The 21,485-nt window shown below is 45.0% G+C and overlaps 1 protein-coding gene across 1 annotated transcript in view; it reads left to right on the forward strand.

Annotated features, from left to right (window-relative positions):
• The first annotated feature begins 1,768 nt into the window (after window positions 1–1,768).
• LOC134344222 (tubby-related protein 1-like) overlaps window positions 1,769–21,485 on the forward strand; it is a 110,023-nt gene continuing 90,306 nt past the window's right edge. The window contains exon 1 of the mRNA XM_063043657.1: window positions 1,769–1,811. The gene's annotated coding sequence lies outside the window, so the exon portion shown is untranslated. The remainder of the gene's footprint in view (window positions 1,812–21,485) is intronic.

A 21,485-nucleotide genomic window follows, 5' to 3' on the forward strand; every position in this document is an offset into this window, starting at 1 on the left:
ATTATTACCAATAGCAGGAGGACAGAGGGAAATCTAAAAAGATTCAACAATTTAAAAAAAATTTAAAAATCACTCAACCACTCTGTCGTTGCAAATTCCTGTCCCTTCTCCAATCTCCCTTGTTTCTCTAAAGTCCTTGATTTTTTTTGGTTATTCAAATTTATGTCTCTGTTTTGCATAACTATGTTTCAATCAGCCAGTTAGATATCCACTTCAGTGAAGCGTCTTTTATCAGAGCAGTTATGGTAAACCGTCCCATGAAAATCTGCCTCCTGTTTTTGAAACGGATGACAATGACATCCTCCTTAATCTACTCGTAGGATGGGAACATATTGGCCTGGTTCGATTAAGAGCCATTTATTTCAAGGAGAGTAGAATATAAGAACAAAGATATAATGCTAGAGCTTTCCAAGACGTTGGTCAGGCCGCACTTGGGGTATTGTCAACCGTTTTGGGCCCCATATCTCAGACAGGATGTGTTGTCATTGGAGAGAATCCAGTGGAGGTTCATGAGGATGATTCCGGGAATGAAGGGGTTAACATATGAGGAGCATATGGCAGCTTTGGGCCTGTACTCACTGAAATTTATAAAGAATGTGAGGGAGTTCTCATTGAAACCTACCAAATGTTGAAAGGACTCGATCGGGTGGATGTGGAGAGGATGTTTCCTGTGATGGGGGTGTCCAGAACTAGAGGGCACAGCCTCAGAATTGAGGGGAGACCTTTGAGAACAGAGGTAAGGAGGAATTTTTTTTAGCCAGAGAGCTGTGAATCTGTGGAATGCTCTGCCACGGACTGCAGTGGAGGTCAAGACCAGGAGTATATTTAAAGTGGAAATTGATAGTTTCTTGATTGGTCAGGGCATCAAAGGATATGGTGAGAAGATAGGTGTATGGGGTTGAGTAGGATCCGGGATCAGCCATGCTGGAATGGTGGAGCAGACTCGATGGGCTGAATGGCCTAATGCTGCTCCTGTGTCTTATGATCTAATATCTGTGATAGGATGAGTCTGGGTTAGAATCAGAATCAGATTTATTATTACTGATAGCAGGAGGATAGAGGGAATATTTGTGATAGGATGAGTTTGGGTTAGAATCAGAATCAGGTGTGGGTGACATGGAATTAGTTATTTTGTGGTAGCAGACATAAGATAACTATAAATTATAAAAATATGTAACTAGTTTAAACAAAGGAATAGTGAGGTAATGTTCTGGATTTCGTGGACCGTTCAGAAATCTGATGGCAGTGGAGAGGAAACTGCCCCTGAATACTGTGTGCTGGTCTTCAAGTTCTTGTCCCTCCTCTTTGATAGTAGTAATGAGAAGAGGACATGTATTGACTGGGGAAGGCCCATAGTGATGGAATGTGCCTCCTGGAAGATGCCCTCAGGTGTGGGAAGTGATGGAGCTGGCTGAGGATCACAGCCTTTAGTGATCCTGTGCATTGGAGCATCCAAACCAGATGGTGGTAAAACCATTCAATATGCTTCCAGATAGAAATTTGCAAATCAAGTCTCTTTAAACACATAACAAAGCAAAGCCACTGGCCTGCCTTCTTCTTGATTGCATCGATGTGTTGGGCATAGGATAGATTCTCTGAGAATTTGATGCCCAGGAAGGTGAAACTGCTCAGCTTTTCCACTGCTGATCCCTCGGTGAGGACTGGTCTAGTCTCTCCTGACCTCCCCTTCCTGACTTGCTGACGTGGATTACTGTTGCTACACCACACTTAACTGGGCATCCTATCCTTATCCACTCCTGATCTTCCCTTCAACGCCATCTGAGATTCAGCCAGCAACCGGAGTGCCAGAGGTGAGTTTGTAGACGGCATCTGAGCTGGGCTTAGAGATGTAGTGATGATTGCAGAGAGAGTAGAGCAGCAAGCCAAGCACACTGTACACCCTTAAAGCACAACTTAAGTTGGTTAATGGGCATTAAATGGTTTAATGGGGCAGTTTGATGACTGTGCCTCTTTGTCAGTGTTATGTGTTGTCGATGAAGGGCTGTGGGATGTGCCCAACAAGTCAGCTGGCTCTACGGGGGAGAGAAAGCCTGAGCCAAAATCACAGATGAATGTCTTACAGTGGAAGCTTCCAGTTCTGATACAAACAAGGAAGCTAAGGTACCCGAAGTGGGAGCATTCGATATTGGCGAAGCAGTGCCCAAGTGGCAGAAAAGGTGTTATTTCTCAAGCATCGTTGTAACATAGCAGAGGGCCACAGACAGAAGGGTCAGAGTGGGAGCTGATAGAGAATGAAAGTGGCAAGTAACTGAAAGCTTAAATATTCCACAGAACCATCACCCAGTCTGTGTTTATTTCTCCAGTGCAGGAGATACCACTTTTGTGAACACCAAATGAGAAACACTGGATTGGAAGATTTGCACATTATGAAGGGTCTTTGGCATGAAAAGTTAATGCTGTTTTGCTTTCACAGATGCTGCCAGACCTGCTGAGTGTTTACGGAGTGTCGTGTAGCAAATATTTGAGCGATGCTATAAATATATCGTTTGATTGAGCAATCTGTTTGCCTACATAATTCATTAGGGGTTATATGTAAAACGTATGTGAACGGCATACATTATTTTGCCAACATGTCACATGTGAGCACCTCACTTAAAAAAACTAAGTAGACCAATATCCTGACTGTTGTGTGTTTCTTTTGATTAGTTTCAAGAGTTACAAAACATAACAGTAGCAACAAGTGAGTTTTAAAATGAACCTGAGATGACTACCTACCTATTGAATCGCATGCATGTTTTTCGACAAATGGAGAAAAAGACATTTGAGTTAAAACCAAAGGCAGAAAACGGACAAAATTGGTAAGCAACAAGTGCAGCCATAGGTTCACAAACAATGAGTAGCAAGTGATAATAATAATAAATAAATAAATTCAAAAAGTGGCCTGCTATATGGGAAAGATAGACACGTTCAATTGCACAACTTGATTGGAGATTCATCTGCCATTTGCATACCCATCCCCTGATGCAGAGTCAGCTGAAAGTGAATTAAGAAGGATACTGGATGATGCCACAGTACTGTTCAAGGATGGCGTTGGAAAACTCAAACGTATCCAGGGTAAAATAGTGTTAAATGAAATTGCCATACCCAAGTTTTACAAAGCCTGTCTGATTCCTTATACCATCTGTGATAAAGTAGCCAGTGAGCTAGACCACATGGAAGCTGAAGGAATTCTTTCCCAGGTTGAGTGAAGCTCAGGAGCAAGGCTCGTGGTCCCAGTAGTCAAGAAGGATGAGTCTGTCAGGATCTGGGTTGATTTTAAGGTCATCATCAACCCAGCACTGAAAGTAGATCAATGCCCTCTACAGGATAGAGGATATCTTTGCAAACATTTCTGGAGGAAAACACTTCAGCAAAGTGGACTTAGCTAAGGCCTACCTACAGATGGATATGGAAGAAGAGTCCAAAGTGTTTCTCACCATAAACACTCATAAAGAGCTTTATTCTATAATAGGCTTATTTTTGTAGTAACATCTACACCTGCACTCTGGCAGAAAGCTCTGAACCAGGTGCTACAAAACTGCCCAGGGACTCAGTGTTACCAGGATAACATCATTGTTTCTGGTGAGAATGATAAGGAACACCTCCAAGATCTCAAGACAGTGTTAAAAGCATTAGAAGATTATAGGCTCAGAGTACAATGCAACAAGTGTGAAATTTTTCAAACTAAGCATCACTTACTGTGGTCACACCATTGACACACGAGAATTACCCAAGTATGCTGAGAAAATTCAGGCAATAGTGGATGCCCAGAGGCCAAAGGATATGTTACAGAGGCAGTCCTTTTTTAGATTTGTCATTTACTCTAACAGATTCCTGCCAAACCTGGTTACTGTGCTCCACCCCTTGAACTCATTACTACAGATTGGGAAGAAATGGCAATGGAGAAAGCAGTGTGAAGTGCTATAAAAAAGGTAAAGCAAATGATGATGTTAGACACTGTACTCAAACGTTATGATCCTCATTGTCCAGTGAAGCTTGCCTGCGATGCCTCGCCTCATGATACAGGTGCATTTGTGTCACATGTTATGAGTGATGGAAGTGAATACTCCGTAGCCTTTGCATCACGTTCCCTTACTGCTGCAAAGGAAAATTATGCACCGATTGACAAGCTTTGAGTCTGGCCCGGGTGTACTTGTAAGACAGAGAGCTTACCCTCATAACTGATCATCAACCACTAGTATCCATCTTCAATCCACAGAAGGTTGTTCTACTAACAGCAGCAGCACCAATGCAGAGATGGGTCTGTTTCTTGGAGGACACAATTATGAGATTGAATTCAAGAGGACAATTAATCATGGAAAAGGAAATACCTGAAAAATTTACCTCTTGATGAATTCTCCCTAATGCAAATCAAGTTCTCCCTATGTCGGCAGAGATGATCCAAAGGGAAACCAGAAAAGACACCACGCGGTCTCAGGTCTTCAAGGCCACCCAAAATGGCTGGAATGTGCAGCGAGAATACCATTTCCATTTTTACCAGTGCTGGGACGAACTTGCCTTTAGTGGAAGTTGCCCTATGTGGGGACTGAGTGTTGTTGGTTGTTGTATCATTCAGACTGAGAGCTGAGGTATTAGAGGAACTACTGTACATGTCAGTGATCTAGGCATGGTCAAAATGGAAGTGTTGGCTTGGATCTTTGTCTGGTGGCCAGAGATGGATCAGCTGATCGAGCAGCTCACCATGCACTGTTTGGGATGCCATCATGTCCACAAAATGCCAAAACCAATGCCTCTCCGTGGCTGGGAATGTCCTGTATTGCCTGGCGGAGAATTCACATGGATTTTGCTGGACCATTCATAGAAACATAGAAACATAGAAAATAGGTGCAGGAGTAGGCCATTCGGCCCTTCGAGCCTGCACCGCCATTTATTATGATCATGACTGATCATCCAACTCAGAACCCAGCCCCAGCCTTCCTTCCATACCCCCTGACCCCTGTAGCCACAAGGGCCGTATCTAACTCCCTCTTAAATATAGCCAATGAACTGGCCTCAACTGTTTCCTGTGGCAGAGAATTCCACAGATTCACCACTCTCTGTGTGAAGAAGTTTTTCCTAATCTCGGTCCTAAAAGGCTTCCCCTCTATCCTCAAACTGTGACCCCTCATTCTGGACTTCCCCAACATCGGGAACAATCTTCCTGCATCTAGCCTGTCCAATCCCTTTAGGATCTTATACGTTTCAATCAGATCCCCCCTCAATCTTCTAAATTCCAACGAGTACAAGCCCAATTCATCCAGTCTTTCCTCATATGAAAGTCCCGCCATCCCAGGAATCAATCTGGTGAACCTTCTTTGTACTCCCTCTATGGCAAAGATGTCTTTCTTCAGATTAGGGGACCAAAGCTGCACACAATACTCCAGGTGTGGTCTCACCAAGACATTGTACAACTGCAGTAGTACCTCCCTGCTCCTGTACTCGAATCCTCTCGCTATAAATGCCAGCATACCATTCGCCTTTTTCACCGCCTGCTGTACCTGCATGCCCACTTTCAATGACTGGTGTATAATGACACCCAGGTCTCGTTGCACCTCCCCTTTTCCTAATCGGCCACCATTCAGATAATAATCTGTTTTCCTATTTTTGCCACCAAAGTGGATAACTTCACATTTATCCACATTAAATTGCATCTGCCATGAATTTGCCCACTCACCCAACCTATCCAAGTCACCCTGCATCCTCTTAGCATCCTCCTCACTGCTAACACTGCCACCCAGCTTCGTGTCATCCGCAAACTTGGAGATGCTGCATTTAATTCCCTCATCCAAGTCATTAATATATATTGTAAACAACTGGGGTCCCAGCACTGAGCCTTGCGGTACCCCACTAGTCACCGCCTGCCATTCTGAAAAGGTCCCGTTTATTCCCACTCTTTGCTTCCTGTCTGCTAACCAATTCTCCACCCACACCAATACGTTACCCCCAATACCGTGTGCTTTAAGTTTGCACACTAATCTCCTGTGTGGGACCTTGTCAAAAGCCTTTTGAAAATCCAAATATACCACATCCACTGGTTCTCCCCATCCACTCTACTAGTTACATCCTCAAAAAATTCTATGAGATTCGTCAGACATGATTTTCCTTTCACAAATCCATGCTGACTTTGTCCGATCATTTCACCGCTTTCCAAATGTGCTGTTATCACATCCTTGATAACTGACTCCAGCAGTTTCCCCACCACCGACGTTAGGCTAACCGGTCTATAATTCCCCGGTTTCTCTCTCCCTCCTTTTTTAAAAAGTGGGGTTACATTAGCCACCCTCCAATCCTCAGGAACTAGTCCAGAATCTAACGAGTTTTGAAAAATTATCACTAATGCATCCACTATTTCTTGGGCTACTTCTTTAAGCACTCTAGGATGCAGACCATCTGGCCCTGGGAATTTATCTGCCTTCAATCCCTTCAATTTACCTAACACCACTTCCCTACTAACATGTATTTCGCTCAGTTCCTCCATCCCACTGGATCCTCTGTCCCTTACTATTTCTGGAAGATTATTTATGTCCTCCTTAGTGAAGACAGAACCAAAGTAATTATTCAATTGGTCTGCCATGTCCTTGCTCCCCATAATCAATTCACCTGTTTCTGTCTGTAGGGGACCTACATTTGTCTTAATCAATCTTTTTCTTTTCACATATCTATAAAAGCTTTTACAGTCAGTTTTTATGTTCCCTGCCAGTTTTCTCTCATAATCTTTTTTCCCCTTCCTAATTAAGCCCTTTGTCCTCCTCTGCTGAACTCTGAATTTCTCCCAGTCCTCAGGTGAGCCACTTTCTCTGGCTAATTTGTATGCTTCTTCTTTGGAATTGATACTATCCCTAATTTCTCTTGTCAGCCACGGGTGCACTACCTTCCTTGATTTATTCTTTTGCCAAACTGGGATGAACAATTGTTGTAGTTCATCCATGCAACCTTTAAATGCTTGCCATTGCATATCCACCGCCAATCCTTTAAGTGTCATTTGCCAGTCTATCTTAGCTAATTCACGTCTCATACCTTCAAAGTTACCCCTCTTTAAGTTCAGAACCTTTGTTTCTGAATTAACTATGTCACTCTCCATCTTAATGAAGAATTCCACCATATTACGGTCACTCTTACCCAAGGGGCCTCTCACGGCAAGATCGCTAATTATGACTAGAGATAACAGGGCTTTGGAATGTGGGCTATCCAATGAGAGACATGTTGTTCTTGTGGATCTGGGAGCAGGGATTTTGCGGTCTTTTGCCGGGGAGAGATGAGGAGAGAAGACACAAATGGAGAGAGTTGGTAAGCTGCCAGGCGGAGTGAACTTGAAGTGAGGGTCCGAGGGTCGGCTACACTCAGAGGAGGTCGACGGGGATCCAGTGGACTGAATCGTGAGCTCCATCGTTGCGCATTATACTGTTCCATGAGATTGGGCCCTTTTCTTTTTTTTGTTTCTTTACTAACCATACAGTCAAATTAACAATTATAAAGCTCAATTGTTTAATTGCATATTGTGTACTGTTTGTTATTTCGTGGTACTGATTTGTAACAGGGGACGCATCACGCAGCATCCACCCAAACAAGATTTCTTAAGTTTGGCCGGGCTGGGGGCTGTTTTCCCCTAGATTAAGCCCCTAGCCAAAGTGAGAGTTACACTTGATGAAGCATTCTGCGTTTGTTTACGTAATTCATTATGGGTTGTACGTAAGGAATACGTGAATGGCATACATCATTACACCACCGTGTCATATGTGTGCACCTCACTAAAAACAATGAAGTAGACCAGGATCCCATCTCCTGTGTTTTTCTTTCGATTTGCTTCCAGAGTTCAAAACATAACATCTGACCTGCTGAGTGCTAACAGCATATTCTGTTCTTACCTCTAAAGTCTTCAGGAGGAAGGTAAGCAGCCAGAAGTTGTGACATAAGCAGGGAGGGTGACGAGGTCCCGCCAAGTGAGATCAGAGGGCTAGGTGCTGAGTTAAAAGACAGGACCTCCAGGATGGTGGTCTCAGGATAGTTACCCATACCATGTGCTAGTAAATAAGAAGTAAGAAGATAGTGTAGTTTAGCAAGTGGCTAAGGGGAAGGTTCAGGACAGATATTGTAAATGCAGGTTCAATTGTAACATTTCAGAGACGTTTGGATAGGTTCATGGTTGAGAGAGGTTTGGAGGAATATGGTATTGATGCAGGTACAGTAGATGGATAGAGGGGCTGAAGAGCCTATTTCTGTGCAGTAGTACTCTCCGATTCTATTATAGGCGTCTACTCCAATCAGTCCTCTCACCTGTCTGAATGAGGTATCCCAAAAGACTCCTCTTGGGACAATGTGGAGAATATCATCGGTGGAGAGATCCTGGCTTCTGTTCTAATCATTACATTACATCATTACACCACCGTGTCATATGTGTGCACCTCACTAAAAACAACGAAGTAGACCAGGATTGGAGGAATATGGTATTGATGCAGGTACAGTAGATGGATAGAGGGGCTGTTCTAATCATTACATTCTAATCATACTAATCCATTGCACTCCTCTGAATGCAAGTGTTTGAGCTGAAATCTTTACTGCAATTTCACCCAGAGATCTTCAACAGTTTCAAAATCATTATGCTCTGCCCACACCGGACAGATGAAGATATTGTGAGCTTCTGCCAGCCCACTGGTCATCTGCAGTCAATTTGCTAATGAAATCTTATTAATAGTTGGCCTGCTAATCGGATCCCTCCATCTGCTTTCTGGTGTCAAAGTCTCGGTCTGAGTGGCATACAGTCCCTGAGGGATGCCTCTTCAATCAGACACACTGCATGAAGTCTGGGCATCAGAACCGTGAGTCTCTACTTTTAATAATTTCCAGTGAATGACTGTGCAAATCTCTGGCAGACGTAAACATGTCCAAAGTCTCCTGCTTCAGACATAAAATAAATGCAAGCATTTGTAAAACAAGGAGAAAGCAGGGGTCATGGAAGGTCACAAAGCTGCTCACAAGGAGCAAAGGGAATGAGAGAGACTAATTCAGCCATTCCAGTGAGATAAAGATGCTTCAATTGTGTTGAATTGTCTTCAGACCCCACTTTGAGTCCCACATTCAAAACTTTGGTCATTCCAGGTCGGGATCCTGGAACAGAGAGCAGCATAGATTCACAACAATAATCCCAGCACTTAGAGGGTCAAATGAAAAGGGCAAGTTTCAAACACAAACAACAGGAATTCTGCAGATGCTGGAAATTCAAGCAACACACATAAAAGTTGCTGGTGAACGCAGCAGGCCAGGCAGCATCTCTAGGAAGAGGTGCAGTCGACGTTTCAGGCCGAGACCCTTCATCAGGACCCTGCTGTCCTGACGAAGGGTCTTGGCCTGAAACGTCGACTGCACCTCTTCCTAGAGATGCTGCCTGGCCTGCTGCATTCACCAGCAACTTTTATGTGTGTTGCAAGTTTCAAACAGTTGTGTTTTTGTTCATCAAAACATAAAGGACTTTATGGAAGGAAAGATTGGATGTACTGCATGCCCTAGTAAGTCAGAACAAGGGGACTTAATTTATATTTCCTTGACCTACTGCAGAGGCACCAATCTGGTTCCAATATCTTGCTTAATGGCATTGGTCAATGGCATCAAAAAGGTTGGGAACCCATGGTCAGCTGAAGACCTGGAATTAACTGTAAAAACGGTAAAAAGCTGCTCCAGATTTGGCCGGACTGCAAGCTTTCATCTGATCAAAAGGTGTGGGACCATTTAGTTAGGTTTGTGGTCCATTTAGCATGGTGAGTTCACTCCTGACTTTGGGATTGGACAGAATTTACGTTTTCTCCCTGTGGCTTGGCGGGTTTCTGCCGTGTTCTCCCTGTGGCTTGGCGGGTTTCTACCGTGTGGCTTGGTGGGTTTCTGCTGTGTTCTCCAGTTTTCTCCCACATCCCCACCTTGTGCAGGTAGGTTAATTGGCCACTGTTAATAACTCCTTAGCATTATCATCATCTTTGGGTGTGTGGTTGACGTGGGTGATGATAGTTTATCCTTGACCAAGATTATTCTTGGCAAATTTTCCTAAAGAAGTAGTTTGCAATTGTCTTCCTCTGGCAGTGTCTTTACAAGATGGGTGACCCCACCCATTATCAACACTCTTCAGAGATTGTCTGCCTGGTGTCAGAGATCGAGTAACCAAGACTTGTGATCTGCACTGGCTGCTCATACGACCACCCACCACCAGCTCCCATGGCTTCACGTGACCCTGATCGGGGGCTAAGCAGGTGCTACCCCTTGCCCCCAGGGTTCCCTGCAGGTTAGCGGTGGGAAGGAGCGCATTACGCCTCTGTTGGTAGATGTGAACCCCCACCCTGACAGTATAAGGAGAATCAAATGGTTATTGATGGCTATGTACAATAATATTTTCTTTAGCATTTTTAATTGGTTTAGTATTGTCAGATGTACCAAGGTACGGTGAAAAATGTGCCTTGCACACCATCCATACAGATCAGTTCACTACAACAGTGTATTGAGATGGTACAAGGAAAAACATTAACAGTGTTGGATAGTGTTCAGTCACAGGGAAGTGCAGTGCTGCAAGGGCACAACAATGTTGACTGTCAGATCAGGAGACCATACTATTATACCTGAGAACCATTCAATGGACATATAACAGTGGGATATGTGTCCTTGAGCCTGCTGGTGCGTGCTTTCCAGCTTTTGTATCTTCTGCCCAATGGGAGAGGAGAGAGGAGTGAATGACCGCAGTGGGTGCGGTTTTTGACGAAGTTGGCTGCTTTACCGAGGCAGTGAAAAGTGTAGATTGAGGAGTCCTGGAATAAAGGAGACCTTTTCTGGTTGGCTGCCAGTGACTGGTGGTGTTCCACAGGAGTCAATGTTGGGACCGCTTCTTTTCACGTTATAGGGTATGTGTTGCCCTTAAGGCATTTACTTGACCTTGTTGGGTCTACGTTTTAAATGATTTGTTTGTAACTATTTTCTAGTTAAAGTTAAAGGTTGATAATTAAGTTACAGTATAACAAAGACAAATTCATTGTATATGGTATATCACGGCACCTCCAGTTTTGCCGCGTCTTATGTGTAACTCCGGTTTGGGAAGGTGTAAAGGTGGGTGCCCTGTGCGCAGCATGATGGTGAAGAGATCCGTGTCTACCCACAAAGAAATATTATAGAAGCAACGCCTTTTCACCAAACAATGTTAATGTGGAAGAGCGCACAGTAAATGGTTAACCTTACTACGACTCTGTCTTCATTGGCTCCGGTTTAACTTGATGTTTAGTCAGAGTTTCATACACTGCACGAGAATACTACAGTGAAAAAGTGAAATCATTAGATGTTTCGACAAGTGATACGATGGCTTCGCGATCAAGCATCAAGTCGCTTGCACTCAGTGCCAAGAGCAGTAGGATATCGACAAGAGTAGCTGCCCTCGGAGGAGCTAAAGCAGAAGCCGCCAAGGTGCGAGCGTCTTACGCTAACCAAGAAGCAAAACTGAAAATGGAAAAAGCTGCCAGAGAAGCGGAAAACCAGTTGGAAAAGTCAAGGATAGATACAGAGTTAGAAGTGCTGACGCTACAAAGAGAAGCTGATGCGGCCGCGGTGGAAGCACAAGTGTTGGAAAATGCTGAAGAAATGCACGTTCTAGACGAAGCAGGAAAATCTATGTCAGAAAGGGCCAAATTGGAATGCACCAGCGAATATGTCCAGTCTCAAATTGACCTGCAGATTCATTCTCCCTCTCCATACTTGCCTGTTGGCGTCCCATCTCATGTGAAATCACAGGGAAGCTTCGTAGCATCGCGTCCACCTGGAGGAGACAACTCACAATTGCAACCTTGCTACAAACTCAAGCATGAAAGGGCTGACTAGGAATTCTTCCCAACACCAAACTTACCAGATCCGGTGAGATCAGAGACAAAGGCTGAAGTCAGAACATCAAATCCCATCATGAACGTACACGCTCAGTCATATGTCCCCCAACATATTCCCCCAGCTAGTACGCCACCTGCAGCAGAACCCTTGGCACAGTATTTAGCACGACGAGACCTCATCAATTCAGGACTGTACCAGTTTGACGACAAGCCTGAAAATTACCATGCGTGGTACTCCTCATTTACCAGTGCCACCGGCAGAGTCCAGCTCACAGCAACCCAAGAGTTGGACCTTATGACTAAATGGCTGGGAAAGGAATCAAGTGAACAGGTGAAACGCATACACTCAGTGTATGTCAACAACCCCAAGCTAGCCTTACACAAAGCATGGGAGAGACTGCTATGCGGCCCCTGAAATTATTGAGAGGGCTCTATTTCAACAGCTGGACAATTTTCCTAGGGTGTCAGCCAAGGACCACACTAAATTACAAGAACTCGGAGATTTACTCATGGAGATTCAAGGTGCTAAAGAAGACGGCTATTTAACTGGCCTGTCATATCTGGATACCTCACGCAGAGTTGGACCAATTGTGGACAAGCTTCCATTTGGGCTGTAGGAAAGGTGGGTGTCTATTGTCTCAGAGTACAAGGAAGAGAACGGTGGTCAATACCCTCCCTTTGAGTACTTTAGTAGGTTTGTGTGCAAGGAGGCGAAGAGGCGAAACGACCCTAGCTTCATGAATCAAGGCAGCACCACCACTCACACCAACCCAGTCAAACCCATTTCGAACAATTTTGTCATCAATAAACCTGTCTCAGTGCATAAAACCGAAGTCTCCGCAATCAACGATGACCCTAGCAAGAATTGTCCATTGCACAACAAACCCCACCTCCTCAAAAAATGCAGCATGTTTCAAAACAAACCCTTTGACGAAAGAAAGGCCCTTCTCAAGGAAAAAAAGAATATGTCTTAAGTGCTGTTCCTCTATCTCCCACCTCACTAAAGAGTGTACGTTCCCCGTAAAGTGCTCATACAGTAACAGCACTAATCACAATGGAGCCATGCATCCCGGCCCGTCACCGCAAACTGCCAAGGCTCCTCCACTCCCACAAGAGGGTGGCAGGGAGGGAGAGCATCACTCTGATACAACTATTGTCAGCTCGAGCTGAAGAGAGGTTTGTGGTCCAGGTCAGTCGAGCCATTCATGCTCAAAGATCTGCCTCACTAAGGGAGCCAAAGACAAGGCCATCAAGGCCTATGTAATTCTGGACGACCACAGCAACTGCTCACTAGTGAGACCAGAGTTCTTCGAGTTGTTCAGCATAAAGGGTAATCCATTCCCATACTACCTCAGAACTTGCTCTGGCATCGCAGAAACATATGGCAGGAAGGCAGAAGGTTTCCAGCTCAGGTCACTGGATGGCAAAGTCGTCATCAGTCTCCCTCCACTCTTAGAGTGCAAAGAGATCTTAAATAACCGATCTGAGATTCCGACGCCAAGCACAGTGCTACACCAGCCCCATCTCCACCACATTGCCAAGCACATTCTAGAACTGGATCCGGAAGCAGAAATACTCCTGCTACTCGGAAGAGACATTCTGAAGGTACACAAGGTCAGGCAGCAGGTCAATGGACCACACAACACCCCTTTTGCACAACGTCTGGATCTGGGCTGGGTGGTGATAGGAGAGGTCTTGCCCTGGCAACATACACAAACTGACAGTTAACACGATCAAGACTAATGTGCTGGAGAGAGGCGCCATTTAATTTCTCAGCCCTCCACAAGTGTTGTGTGTATCAAGGAAGCACAACAAAGGGACGAGCATAGTAAAGTAACTGAGAAGACACTGGGACAGTCAGTCTTCGCTCAAACTAAGCACAATAATAAACTTGCTCCATTGGTGGAAGACGCCATCTCCTTAAAAATAATGGACACAAAGGTCCTTAGAGACAAAGTGAACAACTGGGTCACCCCACTACCATTCAGAGAACCACGCCAGCGCTTGCCAAACAATAAAGAGCAGGCAGTCAACTAGTTCACATCTTTACAACGAACCCTGAAAAGGAAACCTGAGACCAGTTACAGAGGTTGTTCTACTTCTACCTAAAGACTGATCTAGAGACTAAAGTTCTGTACCATGTTTATAGTGACCTTACAAAGGTCAGGCGGGGAGTGTGTTGTCCTTAAAGCATTTATTTGACTTTGTTGGGTCACATCTTTAATGATTTGTTTGTAACTATTTTCCAGTTAAAGTTAAGGTTGATAATTAAGTTACAGTATAACAAAGGTAAATTCATTGTTTATGGTATATCGCGGCATGTGATGACATCACCTCCGGTTTTGCTGTGTCTTATGTGTAACTCCGGTTCGGGAAAGTGTAAAGGTGGGTGCCATGCGTTCAGCATGATTGTGAAGAGATCCGTGTCTACCCACAAAGAAACATTATAGAAGCAACGCCGTTTCAGAATACGATGTTAATGTGGAAGAGTGAACAGTAAATGGTTAACCTTACTACGACTCTGTCTTCATTGGCTCCAGTTTAACTTGGTGTTTAGTCAGAGTTTCATACACTGCACGAGAACACTACAGGGTATATCAATGATTTGGATGGTGGGATTGATGGCTTTCTGCCCAAGTTTGTGGATGATATCAAGATAGGTGGGGGGGGCAAGTAGTGCTGAAGACACCTGCGGAAGGACTGACAGATTTGGAGAATGGGCTAAGAAGTGGCCGATGGAATACAGTATGGGGAAGTGTATGGTCATGTACTTCAGTATAAAGGTGTGGGCTATTTTCAAAACTGGGAGAAATTCAGAAATCAGAGGTGCATAGGGATTTGGGAGTCCTCATGCAGAATTCCCGGAAAGTTAACCTGCAGGTTGGGTTGATAGCAAGGAAGGCAAATGCAATGTTGGCATTCATTTTGAGAGGAATGGAATACAAGAGTAACAATGTAATACTGAGTTTTTATAAGAGATTGGTCAGAGCACACGGAGTATTGTGAGCAGTTCCGGGCCCCATATCTAAGAAAAAGATGTGCTGGCATTGGAGAGGGTCCACAGGAGGTTCACAAGAATTATTCCGGGAATGAAAGGGTTAATCATGAGGTGTGATTAATGGCTCTGGGCCTGTGCTCACTAGAGTTTAGAAGAATGAGGAGGATCTCACTGAAACCTGTTAAATATTGAAAAGCCTGGATAGAGTGGACGAGTTGAGCCTATTTCTGTCCTGACGAAGGGTCTCGGCCTGAAACGTCGACTGCGCCTCTTCCTATAGATGCTGCCTGGCCTGCTGCGTTCACCAGCAACTTTGATGATATTATGAACATCGATTTCTCCTTCTGGTTATCGAAAGTTCCCTCCCCCTCCCCTCTTATTCTAATCCCCACTCTGGCCTCTTACTTATTCTCACCTGCCTATCACCTCCCCTGGGGCCCTTCCCTTCTTCCCTTTCTCCTACGGTCCACTCTCCTCTCCTATCAGATTTCTTCCTCTCCAGCATTTTACCTTCCCCACCCACCTGGCTTCACCTGTCACCTTCTAGCAATCCTCTTTTTCCTATCCCCCCCCCTTCATATTCTGACATCTCGCCCTTCCTTTCCAGTCCTGAAGAAGGGCCTTGACCCGAAACGTCGTCTGTTTATTCATTTCCACAGACGCTGCCTGACCTGCTGAGTTCCCCCAGCATTTTGTGTGTGTTGCTTTGGGTTCCCAGCATCGGCAGAATCTCTTGTGTTGATTGCTATCAGAAGCTAGGAGCTGACAGGCAGAAATGACAAAGAACTGGAGAAGATTGAATCTGACAGGAGAGGATGGTGGAACACGGAACACAGAGGAGGAGGAATGGAGGGATGAACACACATTTAACTGATGGTAAGCAGCAAATGGGAAACACAAAAAAATCTGCAGATGCTGGGGTCAAAGCAACGCTCACAACACGCTGGAGGAACTCAGCAGGTCGGGCAGCATCCGTGAAAACGATCGGTCGACAGTCCGGCCCGAAACGTCGACCGATCTTTTCCACGGATGCTGCCCGACCTGCTGAGTTTCTCCAGTGTGTTGTGAGAGCAGAAAATGGGATTCAATTTCAGTGCTAAATCTACATTTTAAACCAGGCCAATTTCACCAGCGTCTGTTTTTAACCATCGGGATGTGATGAGCAAATGGTTCCAAAAAAGCACATGGCACTTTTGCTCTTACTGACAGAGGAACAGAATACAAAGTGTGACATTATTCCAAAACTTTAAGAGTCACTTTATGTTCATTTCTGGCTTTTCACTTCAGGAAGACCTTAATGAAGATGCAGGGAAGGTCTATCAGAATGGCTTCGGGTTAACGGCCTTTAGTGACGTGAGTTTTTCTCTGCAGAACAGAGAAGGTTAAGAGAAGTCTTGGTGGAAATATTCAAAATTATCAACTGCTTTGAAAGAACAGAGGAGAGAAAAACCATTCCCTTGGTAAAAGTTTCAGCAACCAAAAGGGACAGGCAGAAACTATTTGACAGTGCAAAAGCCTGAATAAGTGATTTTGCCCCATATAGATTACAGTGCTATTATTGTTTTTAATTAACACCCAACAGCACATATGGCCAATTAATATTTCAAAAGAAGACTAATTGTCTTTCTGGTTATCAGGCCCTTCAGTGGAGAAAGGGGGATTCACTGTAACATTGGTGGCCTACTGCCTCCTCAGTGATATCTCTTTACTCCCTGCATCAGACGTCCTCTCAGGAAAAATCAACTCCATGAAGATTCAAAGTACAGTTATTATCAACGTACGTATGCAGCATACAACTCTGAGATCTGTCTTCACCACAGACAGTCACAAAACAAAGAAAACAATGGGACCCATGCAAAGACAAACATCAAACCTCCTGGGAGGAGGAGAAGATGGCGGCGTGACGTAGCAGGCAGCGGCCACTCCGGTGAACGATATCTGTTATCTGTCAAGTAGGGTGCCGTGCACAATCTTGATTTGATGAAGACAGATGTGAGAGCACAGAGGAACATCTGGAGAAACTTCTGAAATGCCTGCTTCGCTGCCTCTGCTACTGTGTGGTCTGAAATCTCCAGAGGAGAAGGCCCTGAATCCTTGGCTTTGCTTGTTGCTTGGCAGCCGGGACGAAGTCAAAGCGTTCAGCAGAGGATGGTGCTCGGTAGGCTGTATCGGAGGGGCTGGTCGGAGGCTCAAAGTTTTTGGACGGACTCAGAGTCGGCTGTGGTTGAGTGCTTCCAATGCATCGGCAGTTGTCGGTGCCTGGAAGTTTATGGCAGGGAGAGTTTCTCCCTTTTGCCGCCTGCTATTGGGACTATCAGGAGTTGATCGGAACTTTGAGACTTTTTTTTACTGTGCCCATGGTCTGCTCTTTATCAAATTATGGTATTGCTTTGCACTGCTGTAACTATATGTTATAATTATGTGGTTTTGTCAGTGTTAGTCTTTGGTTTGTCCTGTATTTTTGTGATATCACTCTGGAGAAACATTGTATCATTTTTTAATGCATGCATTTCTAAGTGACAATAAATGAGGACTGAGTGTCCTCATAATCTAATCTATTCTAAACCTCCTGCACCCACACAAAAAAAACAAATTGCACAAACAATGTCAAAAAAATTGAGTGCAAAACACAGAGTATAAAACACAAAATTGAAAAGAGGCCAGGCATATTCAGTTCAGCTCAGTGTTTGTTATCTGCAGGCCGCCCCGATTCAATATCACCCAAAATAGCAACAAAAAAAGGGACCAGAAACAGATCGTAACATGAATGACAGAGTCCAATCCACAAAGTGCATCAATCAAACCCTGCCCAAGACCCAGAACTCTGCCACCATTCTCCAAGAGCACTGAGGGAGACAGAGGCCATTCAAATGCGGACACCTTTCTTCAAGAGTAGTGAGCAAGAGGGAGAGGGGGAGAGAGAGCGAGAGACTGTCCCACGCGGCCCCTTTCTCCAGCAGCAGTGAGTGAGAGGCTGTTAGACAGTGCTGAATGCCCGCTCGCTTCCGCTCTCCTGCTCAACGGTTTTTCAGTCTCCCTCGGTGCATTAATTGGTGAGAAATGGAGTTGGTCATGGGCTCACTCCCCGTCTCCAGGCTTCTTGGCCTCGAAGCCCCGCATATTGCTTGAGGCCCCACGGAACATCCTCGGAGACAGCAAAGTTCCCAGACCTTTCAGTCAGGCCGAAAACACACCACCAAAATGTAGATCATGAGCTCCAACAGAAAAAGAAGATGTAAAATAAGGGAAAGAAGTAGCATTGTGAACCTTCTGGGGGATGTTACCCTTGGTTGTGTTCACCGTGTTTTCTTCTTCCAGAAGATCATGAGACTCTTTCACTTCTCCCTGCTGGCTGTTCAAATGGGAGAATCAAATTCAGTGCATTGAACTGCAGAGGGTCAGACCCAGCCATCTTCTTCCACTTCCAAGTGGCTCAAAACACCGTTTATTCATTTCCACAGATGCTGCCTGACTTGCTGTGTTCTTCCAGCATTTTGTGTGCGTTGTTCTGGATTTCCAGCATCTGCAGAATTCCTTGTGTTTATTAATTGTTAATTGTGTGTTGACACGTGGCCAAGTGGTTAAGGTGTCGGTCCAGTGACCTGAAGGTCGCTAGTTCGAGCCTCAGCTGAGGCAGCGTGTTGTGTCCTTGAGCAAGGCACTTAACCACACATTGCTCTGCAACGACACCGGTGCCAAGCTGTATCGGCCGTAGTGCCCTTCCCTTGAACAACATCGGTGATGTGGAGAGGAGAGACTTGCAGCATGGGCAACTGCCAGTCTTCCAAACAAATTTGCCCAGGCCCATGCCCTGGAAACCTTCCAAGGCGCAAATGCATGGTCTCATGACACTAACAGATGCCTAATTAATTGTTCATTAATTTGTTACTGTCACATGTACTAAGGGATAGTGAAAATCTTAGCTTTGCATGCCTTTCATGTGGAGCACTTCATCACTTCAGTGCCTCAAGGTGATACAAGGAAAAAGCAATAACAGATTGCGGAATGTGTTGTGCTGCTACAGAAAGCATGCAGTCTAGTCAAACAGTAAGGTGAAGGCCATGATGAGTCAAGAGCCCATCCAATGTATGATGCTAGATGACTCACGGAGCCTTACAGCACAGAAACATGCCTTTTGGCCCATGACAATAGGATACCAGTTGAATTCTAGATTATCCCATTTTCCTCCCATATTCCCATCAGCTTTCCCAGATCCTACCCACTCTGCTGGATAGCAGGAGCGACCTACAATGGCCAATTAACCTACCAAGCCAGATATTTTTGGGAAGTGGAAGGAAATCCACACAGTCGTAGGGAGTTGTCCGTGTGAAGTTGGTGTGAGCCAGCGACGTGTAACCTGCTCTGCTCCGCGTCTGGAAATTCAGGCACCAAGCTACACTCCAGAGATATGACCACGAGATCTTAGCAAATGTATCAGTGCAGTACTGGGACATGAAGCACTTTGGAGTGAGTGAGATGTTAAAGAGAAGTCTGCCCTCCTGCCTTGCATAAGGTCAAATGGAAACACTTCATTCCTTGTTGTCCTACCCACTGTTCTAGGGCCAAAATCTCTGAAGCAGGGTGGCCAACTTGACTGCCACACTCTCTATATTAGAATGGGACTGAGCTTTAATACATTTTGTGTTTAGGACTTTGAGGGGCATGAAATTTGCTTTATTAATCTAAGTCCTCAAAGTTCAAAGTACATTTATCATCAAAGTGTGTATGCTACGTACAACCTTAAGATTCGTCTCCTTATAAGCAGCCTTCAAACAAAGAAACTCATTAAAAAAAAGACCGTCAAACACCTAATATGCAGGAAAAAAAAACAAATCTTGCAAACATAAAAGTAAGCAAATAACGTTCAGAACTAAAGTTTACGAAAGTGAGTTCACAGCCATGAAGCCAGTCACCGGCGATTGAGGAGTCCATCAGTTGCAGGCTACAGCCTCAGTTCCATGCAGAGATGAGTAAACCTCGTGGAGCAGTGAGCTGTACACTGTCCCGTCCCTCTCCTCTGGTCTTGACACCCTGGCCTTTACAATTTGACTTGGCACTTAAATCGGCCGAACATTGGGTTATTCCTCTCCTTGAGCCTGGGCCTCTCCGCCTCAGTACACTGCTGAGCACAGCCTTTCTAATCTGCCCTGGCGCTTAAATTGGTCAAACAGCGGGTCAGTCCTTGTTCCTGGGCCCGGGCCAGTTCAACTTTGCCTCACCTTGATTCAGCCGCTTTGAATCGCTCCCGAATCCGCTCCAGCAATCGGCTCATTCCCTGCTCTCGGGCGCAGGCCCCACTGCTTGATTCCGCTCGTACCTGACATGCTGCAACCATCCTGCACCTTTGAGAATCCAGTTCACACTGCAAAAATGCCAGGTCGTACAGGGGGTTCAAAAGCTGAACTCCAAAAGTCTGCAGTGATTGCTTCCGAGAAAAAGTGAGATTACTTAGTTGTGACAATCCCACGTTGAATTCAAGCTAGTCTTCAAAGAAGGCTACTTGTTCGCTGCTGATAGCATAAGACCATAAAGTATGGGAGCACAATTAAGTCGTCTGACCCACCAATCAATCATGGCTAGCTATTTTTCCACCCCATTCTTCTGCTTTCTCTCTGCAGGGGACTGTCTTGTCTCCCTTTCTCTTCACCATTTACACCTCGGACTTCAACTACCGCACAGAGTCTTGTCATCTTCAGAAGTTTTCGGATGACTCTGCCATAGTTGGATGCATCAGCAAGGGAGATGAGGCTGAGTACAGGGTTACGGTAGGAAACTTTGTCACATGGTGTGAGCAGAATTATCTGCAGCTTAATGTGAAAAAGACTAAGGAGCTGGTGGTAGACCTGAGGAGAGCTAAGGCACCGGTGACCCCTGTTTCCATCCAGGGGGTCAGTGTGGACATGGTGGAGGATTACAAATTGCTGGGGATACCAATTGACAATAAACTGGACTGGTCAAAGAACACTGAGGCTGTCTACAAGAAGGGTCAGAGCCGTCTCTATTTCCTGAGGAGACTGAGGTCCTTTAACATCTGCCGGATGATGCTGAGGATGTTCTACGAGTCTGTGGTGGCCAGTGCTATCATGTTTGTTGTTGTGTGCTGGGGCAGCAGGCTGAGGGTAGCAGACACCAACAGAATTAACAAACTCATTCGTAAGGCCAGTGATGTTGTGGGGATGGAACTGGACTCTCTGACGGTGGTGTCTGAAAAGAGGATGCTGTCTAAGTTGCATGACATCTTGGACAATATCTCCCATCCACTACATAATGTACTGGGTGGGCACAGGAGTACATTCAGCCAGAGACTCATTCCATCGAGATGCAGCACAGAGCGTCATAGGAAGTCATTCCTGCCTATGGCCATCAAACTTTACAACGACTCCCTTGGAGGGTCAGACATCCTGAGCCAATAGGCTGGTCCTGGACTTTTCATAATTTACTGGCATAATTTACATATTACTATTTAACTACTTATGGTTCTATTACTATTTATTATTTATGGAGCAACTGTAACGAAAACCAATTTCCCCCGGGATCAATAAAGTATGACTATGACTATGACTATGACTATGATCATGGCAATCCTTAACCCCCCCTTACTAATTAAGAACCTGTTCATCTCTGCCCAATGACTTGGCCTCCAC

Source organism: Mobula hypostoma, chromosome 3 (genome assembly GCF_963921235.1).
Source record: "Mobula hypostoma chromosome 3, sMobHyp1.1, whole genome shotgun sequence".
In the NCBI taxonomy this organism is placed as follows: Eukaryota; Metazoa; Chordata; class Chondrichthyes; order Myliobatiformes; family Myliobatidae; genus Mobula; species Mobula hypostoma.